This window comes from Lutjanus erythropterus, chromosome 18, assembly GCF_056507025.1.
Source record: "Lutjanus erythropterus isolate fLutEry1 chromosome 18, fLutEry1.hap2, whole genome shotgun sequence".
NCBI lineage: Eukaryota > Metazoa > Chordata > Actinopteri > Lutjaniformes > Lutjanidae > Lutjanus > Lutjanus erythropterus.
The window spans coordinates 5,767,970-5,778,620 of record NC_139334.1 but is presented as its reverse complement, the minus strand read 5'-3'; the positions used below and the strand labels follow the sequence as shown (position 1 = coordinate 5,778,620).

Genomic DNA, 10,651 nt, shown 5'->3' with positions numbered 1-10,651 from the left:
ATTATTTCTCCCTTTTGGGAGGTCTTTCTTCTCATATGCCAGCTCTGTATTAAGCTCTCATTTTAACTGATTGGTTCCTTTGTGCTTCGCGGCCCATGCGCTGCACTTGCAATCTCTCATTCTATGTATGCAAAATGTATATTTCTTTGCAGAGGCAGCTCTTTCTTTACTACACTTCAACTGGGAAAGTCACATTCATTCAATATCAAAGGGGAGACTGTGAACTCTTAAATCCAAAAGCCAGATGTACGTGCTGTATGGTCTTATATTCCATTTAGAAAATGATAAAATTAATAAATTTAACTAATGAGTTACCAGAAACAGTGATTAGCTGAGATGTATCTCTGTTTAAATGAGGGGAAGTGGCCTTGAAGAATATTACTTACAGCACTTTCAATGTTATAATCGAGCATATTAATCATTTATATAACCCCCATCCACTGCACACCCTGCCCCACCTCATGCCAGATTGTGGCTCTAAATATAGTCCCTCCTGTTCTCTCTTTTCCACACACACACACACACACACACACACACACACACACACACACACACACACACACACACACACACACAGGACACACACAAGCAGGAACACTGTCAGACTTGTAAGACTTTCCCTCCAGCCATGTGTTGTCTCCCTGATTGAGCTCCCAGTAGATAATTCATTCACGTATGGACGGATGCCATATGGAAGTCAGTCAGGTTAGAGCAGGGAAACTAGCTGTCGCTTCTCGTGTGTGTGTGTGTGTCTGATCATTGGTAGGCCACAGAACTTTATGCCAAGTTATAATGCTGGGTTTTTAAACAAACTTGATTTATATGGTTATTCTTGTAAAGTAAGCCCCAGTGACGATGGCAGTGCATTTCCATTTAGAGGAGTTTTATTGAGGCAGGAGAAATGATAAAGCGAATGATTTATGAGTGGGAGCAACATGCCAGGCTAAATCTAATCCCGCAGAGGGAGGGGGACTCCATTCTGAAGGAGGTAAGAGGGTAAGTTTGGCAAATTGCAGATGGTGTGAGGAGATGTGATGCAAAGAGATACAGGTTTTGTGTTCTGAATATGAACACTTTAAAGGAGCTATATGTAAGAATTGGCCACCTGTTGAATTCATTCACCAAAGCCTTCGCTAAGCCCCTCCTCTGAACAGCAACTGTCCAGTCACTGATTAGCAACCTTAACGTGGCACAGCAGGCCTGTCAAGCCTGTGTGGACGAGGCTCAAGAAGAGTGATACTGTCTCATGAGTTTGGAGGGTAGCACCTTTTTGTAGTCTTTCAAATATCTAAAATACAAAAGTAAACATTAGCATATCCGGCTAACTAGCTTACTACCTGCAGCTTTGTTTCCTCCAGCCAAAGTTCTGTTAGATAACACTGCATTTGTCAAACTCATGACTTACACTCCAGGGGTTATGTTATGTGGAGCATTTGAGGAGTAGGATGTGAGCTGGTGAAGAATAAAAAGTGGGCTGAAGACAACGCACCTCTCACTGGCTATCCCTAAGGTCCAAACTGAAGACTAAACTGGGTTAGCTTAGCTCTTATCCCGGTTCTCCTCCTGAGGCAATAGTGGTCCAGCTGGTCTGGCTGAGTAATTTAATCTAATCTTGCTTCCTTTTCCAGTGTTAATTAGTGCATTTTTGTTGTGTATCTTGTGTTTCACCATGCATCCAGCGTTTGCTGGGATTTAGCTTTCGCCTCATGCTTTTAGCATTATATCTTATACACAACCATTAGGAAACTTTAAACATTTCAGGTAACTGCGCAACCTATAATCAATAAATTTCTCATCAATCTGACAAACCCTTGCAGTAAATATAGCCACCAGTATAACAGTATTGTCTGGCCATGAAAGGAGGTTAACTTAGTGTATCCCCCAAAAAATGCTTTTCGGAAGTGCCCCTTCACTGTAGCATCTGCTGGTGTCTTCTGGCTACTCTGCACTCATTAGCAGGCAGACTGGTACAGGACTTTCTCCATCTGGTAGCCCCAAGCAGCACAAACTGTACCGCGCTCAGCACAACACAGAGCTCATACTAAACACCAGTACACACAGCTCGGCATGAAGCTCCCACAGCCTGGGATCAATTCAACTGTGTGTGCAGCACACTGAGAGATTCTTTTAATGCATAATGTAACACAATGTCCAATCCACCATAATTAATGTGTTGGGGTGTTAAGTCTTTATTAGCTTTACAGTTAATTTCCTTTTAGCAGCAGCTGATATTATTGAACACTTGATCCTGTCAAAGTAAGCACTAAATTGATGCTGACACAAAAACACCGCCATAAACAACAGGAACAGAAAACATCAGTCTGGACCATATTGGTACCCGGTTCTTGTGGGAATTTCAGCTCTCAGCAGAGACACATGATTTTGGTGCACACACCTAAAATAAGATGACCAGAGCTCTGAAGTTAAAACTGGGGGCATTTACAGTTTAGTGGTCAATACATCATTAAAATACCCAATTTTATTGTCTTTTAAATAAAATGAACAAGGGACAATTCCAGCTTAATGTATTTTGACCACAGTGACTGCTGAACTGTAATATATGGTGGAAGCCAAATGATAAAACTGTCGAAGAAGTTAAACTTAAACCGTGGGTGCCTTTCCTCCCTAAATCTCTTCCTATCCAGTCTTCTTTAACACACAGTAAAAAATGGAGACATTTCCGGGGACAGCTCCTGCTGTGGACAGGCCGCCAAAAACAGGGACTGTTCTCAGAAAACAGGACCGTCTTGTCACACTAACATAAAGAACTGTGCCATTTCAGTTTTCTAAAATCACTCTTGAGCATTAAGATTTGCAATTTAATTTCTTCTTTATTCGGCATTAAACAAAACTTCACCTTTTCTTTTAACCATTCTGAAAAAGTAGGACCACATGTGAACTATATAAATTGGAAAGTGATGTGTCAGCACAACAAAAGCAGTTTTCAGGGAGCCGGCGGGGGCCTTTCGAAAAAAACATTAAATCTGCCAAAGAGACAAACTTGGTAGGAAGACGGCAACTTCTGTAACTGAATAACAACCACAGCCTTACTTTTTAATGCATGATGCTTCACTTTGACGTCGTCTTTGTCAAAACATCAGTGCAGATGCAACGTGAGCACCATCCGTTTATTGTTTGTGGTTGCTGCTTTTGAACCAAGAGAGCAACAGCTAAGACTTTGTTAGTATGATTATAATGTGGCTCACACTATGACATTAGAGAACCCATAACACATGCATTTTCAGTGTGATTGCTCCCAGTGAGAGGAGAGCCACTAACCCTGGCTGAGTTAATGACTACAGGACAAAAACTTGCTTCCTTATGTATTATTCACTTGCAAATTAGATATTTTGGAGCTCGGGGAATACACTGCCTCACCTTACCTTACACAGAGCAGAGCCACCCTCATGCAATCTGGATGCCATATTCAGAAACACTGACAGTTTCTGCTGGTTTTCTGCCTAAAGTTACAGTATAAATCGCCCATGAGGAGGACAAATGAAACTTAGTTTTCGCTAAAAGTCTGCTTAAACCAAACAAATCATTTGGGCCTGTCTGTCATTCCTGTCCCTCTCCTGCCAGCTGTCTACATATTGCAACAGTGAATTCATACCTTAACATTTCTGGGATGCTAGATGGGAGATTTGACAGAATAGTAAGCTGTAAGCTGTGGTATTTTTAGGAAAATGCGATGATCCATGTGAATAACAAAATCAGATATTTCCTCCATCATTCAGTAGAATAAATCATATCATCTAATGTGCCTGATAAACATAAACGAAGAGGTTTTATTAGCTCAATTCCCCCAAAGCGACAAGCAGTGTTTGCTTTTAAAGTATTTATTGCAAATATATTTATATAACAGGCATGACACAGTTTCACTCAAATCAAAAGTGAGACAAGAGACACGGGGCTGAGCATGTGATGGTATGGACAATTCCCAATGCAATTCATGTGGCACAATGGCAGGATTAGCGCTCTTCCATTCACTGAAGGGATTACATGGAGGGGGCGGCGCAGACTATATCTGTCTGTGGTGCAGATGAGACTTTTTTCACACACTTAAAATGATTTATGGCATGGAAAAGTCTGGAATACAGCAAGAGGGAGAGGGGAGTCAGAGAAGAAGGCACGTGGGAGAGTGTCATGGGAATGAGAAGGAAGCTGGAAATGAGGCTGGCTTGAGTGACAGTTAAGTGTCCGCGGAGAAAAGATGAGGTCCATAAGGTACAATATGCATGACTAGGTGCAGTTCAGCTGTAATTACATTTTGAAAAATAATTTACCTTCTAAAATATTTAAATTTATCAGCAGATTTAGTGCATTTGCATTAATATTCCCACACATGCACGTTCACAGTCACTGACCACTGTCATGTGCGCCTTTTCTGCAGTAGTTTTGACTCACGTGGGGGCATGTTTGAGTCTGTGCCTCCAGGTAAATGCTAATCAGCATGATAACATGCTCACAATGCTAATGTTACAGTTTGCTGGAGGGAAAAAATGCTCTGTCTTGGTTGTACTTTTATAACCAATCACAATCATCTTGGGTGATGCTAACTGATGCAGTGCCCCTGCAAAATAGTGTCACAGGAACTTGCTTTGGTGGAACGTTTGCACACTGAAAGGCAAGCCCTGGCATTAAAATGTTTAAATCACAGCAAAAGAAAAAGAAAAGGTAACAGCTGCTAGCTGGTTACATTTGACATAAGTTTTGCAAATATTTGGTTATAATCCCAAGCACTGGGACTGGATAACAATCCATCCAATAGTTGAAATATATCAATGAAAAAACAAAATTAACCTCATGGTAGAGCTAGAAGAAAGTCAGCAGATCATACAAGTCATTAGGATTCATTGTCCAGGGACGACAAATGTCTGCACAAAATTTCAAGGCAGTCCATCAAATAGCTGTTCAGATATTTCAGTCTGGGCCGAAGTCATGGACCAACCGAAAGACCAACCCTGCCCAAATTTCAACATGAATAAAAATGGAAAATATAAAGACAAAGAACTAGGCAGTAGCTTTGTTCTTGGTACCTCCATCTTTTCTCCTGCAGAGGCTGACAGCCAAGACAGCTAGATTGAGCTTTGTAGTCGCAATTTTAGAGTGAGCAAAGATGAAACTTCAGCATAAAGAAGGATTCACAGCGTAAATCTGTCTGGAATTTCCCTCCAGTGACATTTCCCTGAGTGAGCTTTCTCTTAGACACATAAGGAAACTGGTGGGTAAGGACAGAATCATCAACAATAAACTACCAAATGAAACTGAAAGCATGCTCTAAATCTAAATATATGAATCCCTGTGAGTGGTTTAGAAAATGCCACTAGAGCAGCCCACCTGCTGCCCCAGCTAACGGAGTGGCAGGTGACAGTGAGGCGTTTGTCACTGATGGACGAGTCTCCTCCTCGCCACGTCAAAAGGCCGCTGGGCCAGATGGAGACCTGATGGGTGGTTCTTTATTGATGGGCTCCACACACTGGGAGAATGGATCGATGGAGAGGAAAAAGGGCCTCACCTGTGAATTTAGAACAGCTTTGACTGCAAATCAAATGGCGCCCACCTGTATCTGCAGGGTCAGCTATTATGTATGTTATCTGGATACATTTCCGCTGCCATTAGTGACTGAATGAGTGACATGCAAATTGTACTGTTGCACTTTCACACACTCACAGCAGGCCTGCATCTAACCCTCCCTGGCTCTCCTCTGCCCTCTCACACCAGCCAGCTGTAATGCCCGCAGCATTTAGCTGGCAGAGCCTAATGACATATTAGCAATTAGAGGAGAGCAAGTTTAATGATTTCATCAGCCCCACGGCTCTGCCTGGCTTTATTTAATTGCAGTCCAGAGGAAGGTTGTAGTGTGGCCACTGCCTGAAGGAAAATGCTGCCGCCAATGGAAGTCATACAGACATGTTGACGCGTTTAAAAGGAAAGTCAATTACATTTGTTCACAGTGACAATCAATGAATAAACAGAGGTGGTGGCACTTTGTAAACTACATTGTTCTGAGTCCAAATTTGATTCTTGTAAGACATGAAGGTTGTGATGATTTAAACTCTTCAATTATCAGAAGATAATGACCTTAAATCTTCTTCTCTACTTCAGAAACAAAATAAAGACAAATTCACATCTGCACTTATTTAAAACAAATGATGAAACTATAATAAATGTAATTTTTGTAGTAGTTCTTTCCTCTAGCACAGTGGCTACTCTTTCCGAATGTATTATAGTTTCAACTAGATCTGATACCTTAAGGGAGTAGTTCAATATTTGGAGGAGAAAAACATCTGTTCTTTCAATATGAAGGTACTGCTAGCTAATGGTTAGCTTAGCACAGCATAAATACTGGAATCAGGAGGAAACAGCTAGCATAAATCTGTTAAAAGGTATAATCCACCTACCAGCACCTCTAAAGGTCATCAGTTATCTTGCTTATCTAATCTGTGCAAAATGAGTCTTTTCACCATTGTGAGGTTGTCAGGACAACTGGTGGAGACTTCAGCAAGTCACTGCACCTGGCCAAGAAATAGTGTCCCACATAATTCCCTGTAATTTCAAGTTAAGTCATAAACAGTCGTTTTTACATTTCATAACATTCAAGATTTAATTAGTGAGCTTTAGAGTTGTGGGTAGTTGATTTTCCATTCTTCTTAATGCTAATCTAAGCTAACTGCCTCTAGGCTGTAGCTTCATGTTCAGCATACACACATTAGAAAGGTGTCAAGCTTCTTATCTGACTTATCTGACTATTCTTTCAACATGTGAAGAATATGCATGACTTTATCTACTGCTAATTGAAGCAACAAGTCAACAAAATACATTGTTTGTTCAGGCCCCCTACAATGACACATAGAAAGCTCTTCTGATCTCATCATTTCGCTGTACCAAAAAGATTCACAAATCACGACTGAAAAGAAAAAAATAGTCTGACTAAAATGACTTGGTCAGTACTTTCTTTTCTTGTATTGAGCCATCAATCTAACAAGACTTGTTTTGTTTTTTCTGGGACATTTCTGAGCTGATACTGAACACTAACAAGTGTAGAAATATGTACACCAGTGGACGATGTTTTGATGTGTCCTGTTCATTCCAAACTGTAACACGAACTAAAAACATCCGAAGGGCTTTTCACACACTTAGCACGGGGCTATGAAGTGTGAAAAGCCCTTAGAATTGTGAAACGCTCTTAAATTGTCATTAATACAATAGTAATTGATTATATCACTGCAATAGATTTAAAGGCAAGTGTATAACATGCATAAGAGGACACTGTTAAACTTGAAGCTCTTCTATATGCTTGGTACCATATAGGATTTTAAACGTAATTTAAAGTGCTGCAGCCGTGATCATTTGTGCAATTTTATGAACCAATGAAGCAGTGTGAAAATTTGATGAAATGAGCCATGTCTGTCGTTGATAAATAATGTATAGGTGTGTATGTGTTTTCTGAATTACAACCGAGTGATGGAGTGCACCTTTCACTGTGTTACCTCAGTAAATTATGACTCTGTCTGGGTGAGCATCTGTTTGTGTGCATACTTCAATGTGACTCTAGTTTTTGTTTGATTGATATACACAAAAGTGTGTGCACTCCTGCATGTGTGAGCACATGGACTTTTAATGTCGGAAGTTTCATTTTATGATGTGCACAGAGGGAGATATCAGGTGTATTCTTTAAATACTGTTTAGCAAAATAAACAACAGGTGGTGTTTCATAAGGCACATAAAAGATTTATGTATTTATATTATAGTATCTTTTATATTGGTGGGATTTTACTGTGCTACTACACGTTATTTGTTCAGTCAAGAAATAAACCCACTTTATCTATTTTGTAGTACTCTTCTCTGACTAAACACACTTTGATAATGTCTGCTTACTTTTAATTCATTTTGTGCCTAAAACAAACATTTCTACAGTAATTAAATATATGGACAACTGAGCATTTCAAACTTTGTGACACAAACCTGAACTGTGATACAAACTTGAATGATGCTGGGTTCAAATGTACATGTGAGGTTTTATCATTTATACCCTAAAACAGAAAATTTCAGATGTAGTCTTGTCACACATGACAGGGGCTTTTTTAATAGACCAAGCTTTTAGTGGCAGTGCTGCTGAGTTAAAACAAATTAGGACCATAAAAGAAGAGAGCTTTCAATTCTTCGACAAGCTCAAAAGATGGATTTAAAAGAATATTTTGCACTTGAATGGCTGTTTATTCACACTACATCATTCTGTGAGAGGAATGATGGGGACTATTAGCAACACTGTATTATCCCACTCACAGATTTATCCTCAGGCTGAACACTGGGCTGAACACACTGCAACATCAGAAGCAAAGTTGAAGGTTCAAAGGAGCTTCAAAATGATTTCCCAATCACAATGTTTTGAACAGAAAATTGATTTTAATTCTGTATTTTGAGCTGCAGTTGATAGAATTCCTAGAAAAATAGATGACTGTGGAGTCTCATCTCCAGGATGTGAGATAACAACATTTTGGGTAGGAGGCTCTCCGTCCTAAGCTCCTCCTGTCAGACAAGCTTCATGCACGTATGCAACAGTTTACTGAGGCAATTGCAGTGAGTGAACACTGGCTGGGGGCAACTTTAAAATGCATTTCTCTTTAAATCCACTTATAATCCCAAAAGTTTCAAACATAAACTCTGAGCTAGTAAAGGAGGCCGTGTCAGAGCAAAATCAATGTGACTCCAGTGTTTCTTTTGCCAGAAGCTCCGGTCTACCCCTGGCTCTCTCCCCCAAAGCTCCCCGGCTCTCAGCAGCTGGAGGTGACTCCTTTAACTTTTAGTTGTCCCTGTTTATAACTCAAATTAAGTGCTTAATTGTTCCCTTAATGGAACCAATTAACCAAAAATAGATAAATAAAATATTTACCTGGGTACCCTATTGGTGTTGCTCTTGCTGCATCAACCTGTATTCTCACACAGACAACAGCTATTTATAAACATAGACTAATATTTTGTGTACTCCAGTTAAATTGACACTAAACTCTCAAAATTGGAACTCCAATTTCAAAACACTCACAACTGGTTTATTTTCACGCAATTTCAACACTGGCTAGTGCAGGTAGAACAGTACCTATAAACCAAAATACAAAGGGATGATCAACAACCCATGTAACCTATAAACACTGTAAACACTCAAGAACAGTTCAACCTTGGTCTCAATAGTGAGGTAGCAAATCAAAGGTTCAGTTTGATAAGTCACTGTAGAAGTCCGCTCACGGCTATCAGTTCAACTCAGTTGAGTTGTATTCCTTTAAAGTCTGGTTCAATGCCAAAGTATTTCTTGCTTAATCAAATTCCTTGTGGTCTGACGTGAAGCAGTGGTTGTGACTGTCCCACCACCTTACTGGAACTTCTATTGGTCCGATGCGAGGTGGTTGTGTGTGTTTATCCTACCACTGTTAGTTGAAAGTCAGTAATTCAAGCTTCTCTCTCTCTTCTCTTCTGGATCCGATTCATAGGCATGGCTCGCCACTCCAGGACCAGCTACACTTCTCTCCAACAGAAGCAAGTGGAACTGAAGACTTCAAGGGTCTTGCTGGATCACACTCTTAGAAAGGAGACATGGCCTTGTAGTCACAAAGCCAGGAAAAGTGTCACTCACAATTTAATGTGTTCTTTCCTGTGTAACACGGCTACAGCAGTGTTACCACCACTTCTACTGTGTTGACCAATGTTACCAAAGCTTGTATCATTCAACTATGTCTTTTACCTTTACAAAAGTAAAATTACATTGCCACAATAAATACAAAAATAAAGTGTCATTGCTCCTTTATCGATTTATCATGTCAATTTTTCTCATTCAATGTCAACTATGCAAACTTTATGACAATTGCACACACACACAGACTGTACAGAGTTAGCTTTAGCTCATTTTAGCTTTACTAGCAGAGGTAATTCCAATCACAATGTGGCTAATTGAACACTCTAGTGCTATTTCACATTTGCATAAACCTCTATGAGCACTTTCATTCAAGGCTGCACCACGTATGGTGCGTTTGGACACAGCGCAGCGACTGCTGTTCAACTTAGCATTAGCAGGCACCATAGTTTGTATTCCCAGGCCGCTAATAGAGCAGGCCGTGGCTTGTACGATTAAGGCTAGCGCGGCTAACGGTTGCTAGCGCTAGCTAAGCTAGCGGTTGCTAATGCTAACATTGCCATCACATTTGCATGCCGTTTCACCCGTTACAGCTCATTAGCTTCACATTAGCATACATTAACATCTCAGTCACTCACCGGAATTTATCTTCGGCAAAATGGCAGCAGGAGTGTTACTGCCACAGGTCTTTGTAGGGCCGGTGAATCTGGTTGGGGAGACATTTACTTTCATACTCAATGTCAAAACTTTAGAAAGTGGTGATAAATCCCCGGAAGCACGCGCGGCGACACGCGTCTGCTCCGCCCCCTGCTCAGGTAGGAAGAGAACGTGCCGTGCCTCAACACGATCGTATCAACTACGTGAGGGGGCGGGTCTGACCCCTTGATTGACATGGGTACTGCCAACAAAATCATCCGTGAAAAACTTTCACAGGATCAATTCCTCCAACCGTAGATTCACCTTCCTGCGACTTCTAATTATGATGTCACTCATAATTTCTACAAAATAGTGACACATTTAATT

General features: G+C 40.6%; 1 long non-coding RNA gene across 1 annotated transcript; it reads right to left on the bottom strand.

The window, feature by feature from the left end:
* Positions 1-9,031: 9,031 nt before the first annotated feature.
* Positions 9,032-10,405, bottom strand: LOC146310500 (uncharacterized). The gene is made up of 2 exons (XR_014772301.1): positions 10,267-10,405; positions 9,032-9,596 (listed from the first exon to the last, which is right to left on the bottom strand). It is a non-coding gene; the product is annotated as an uncharacterized LOC146310500 (long non-coding RNA).
* Positions 10,406-10,651: the final 246 nt, after the last annotated feature.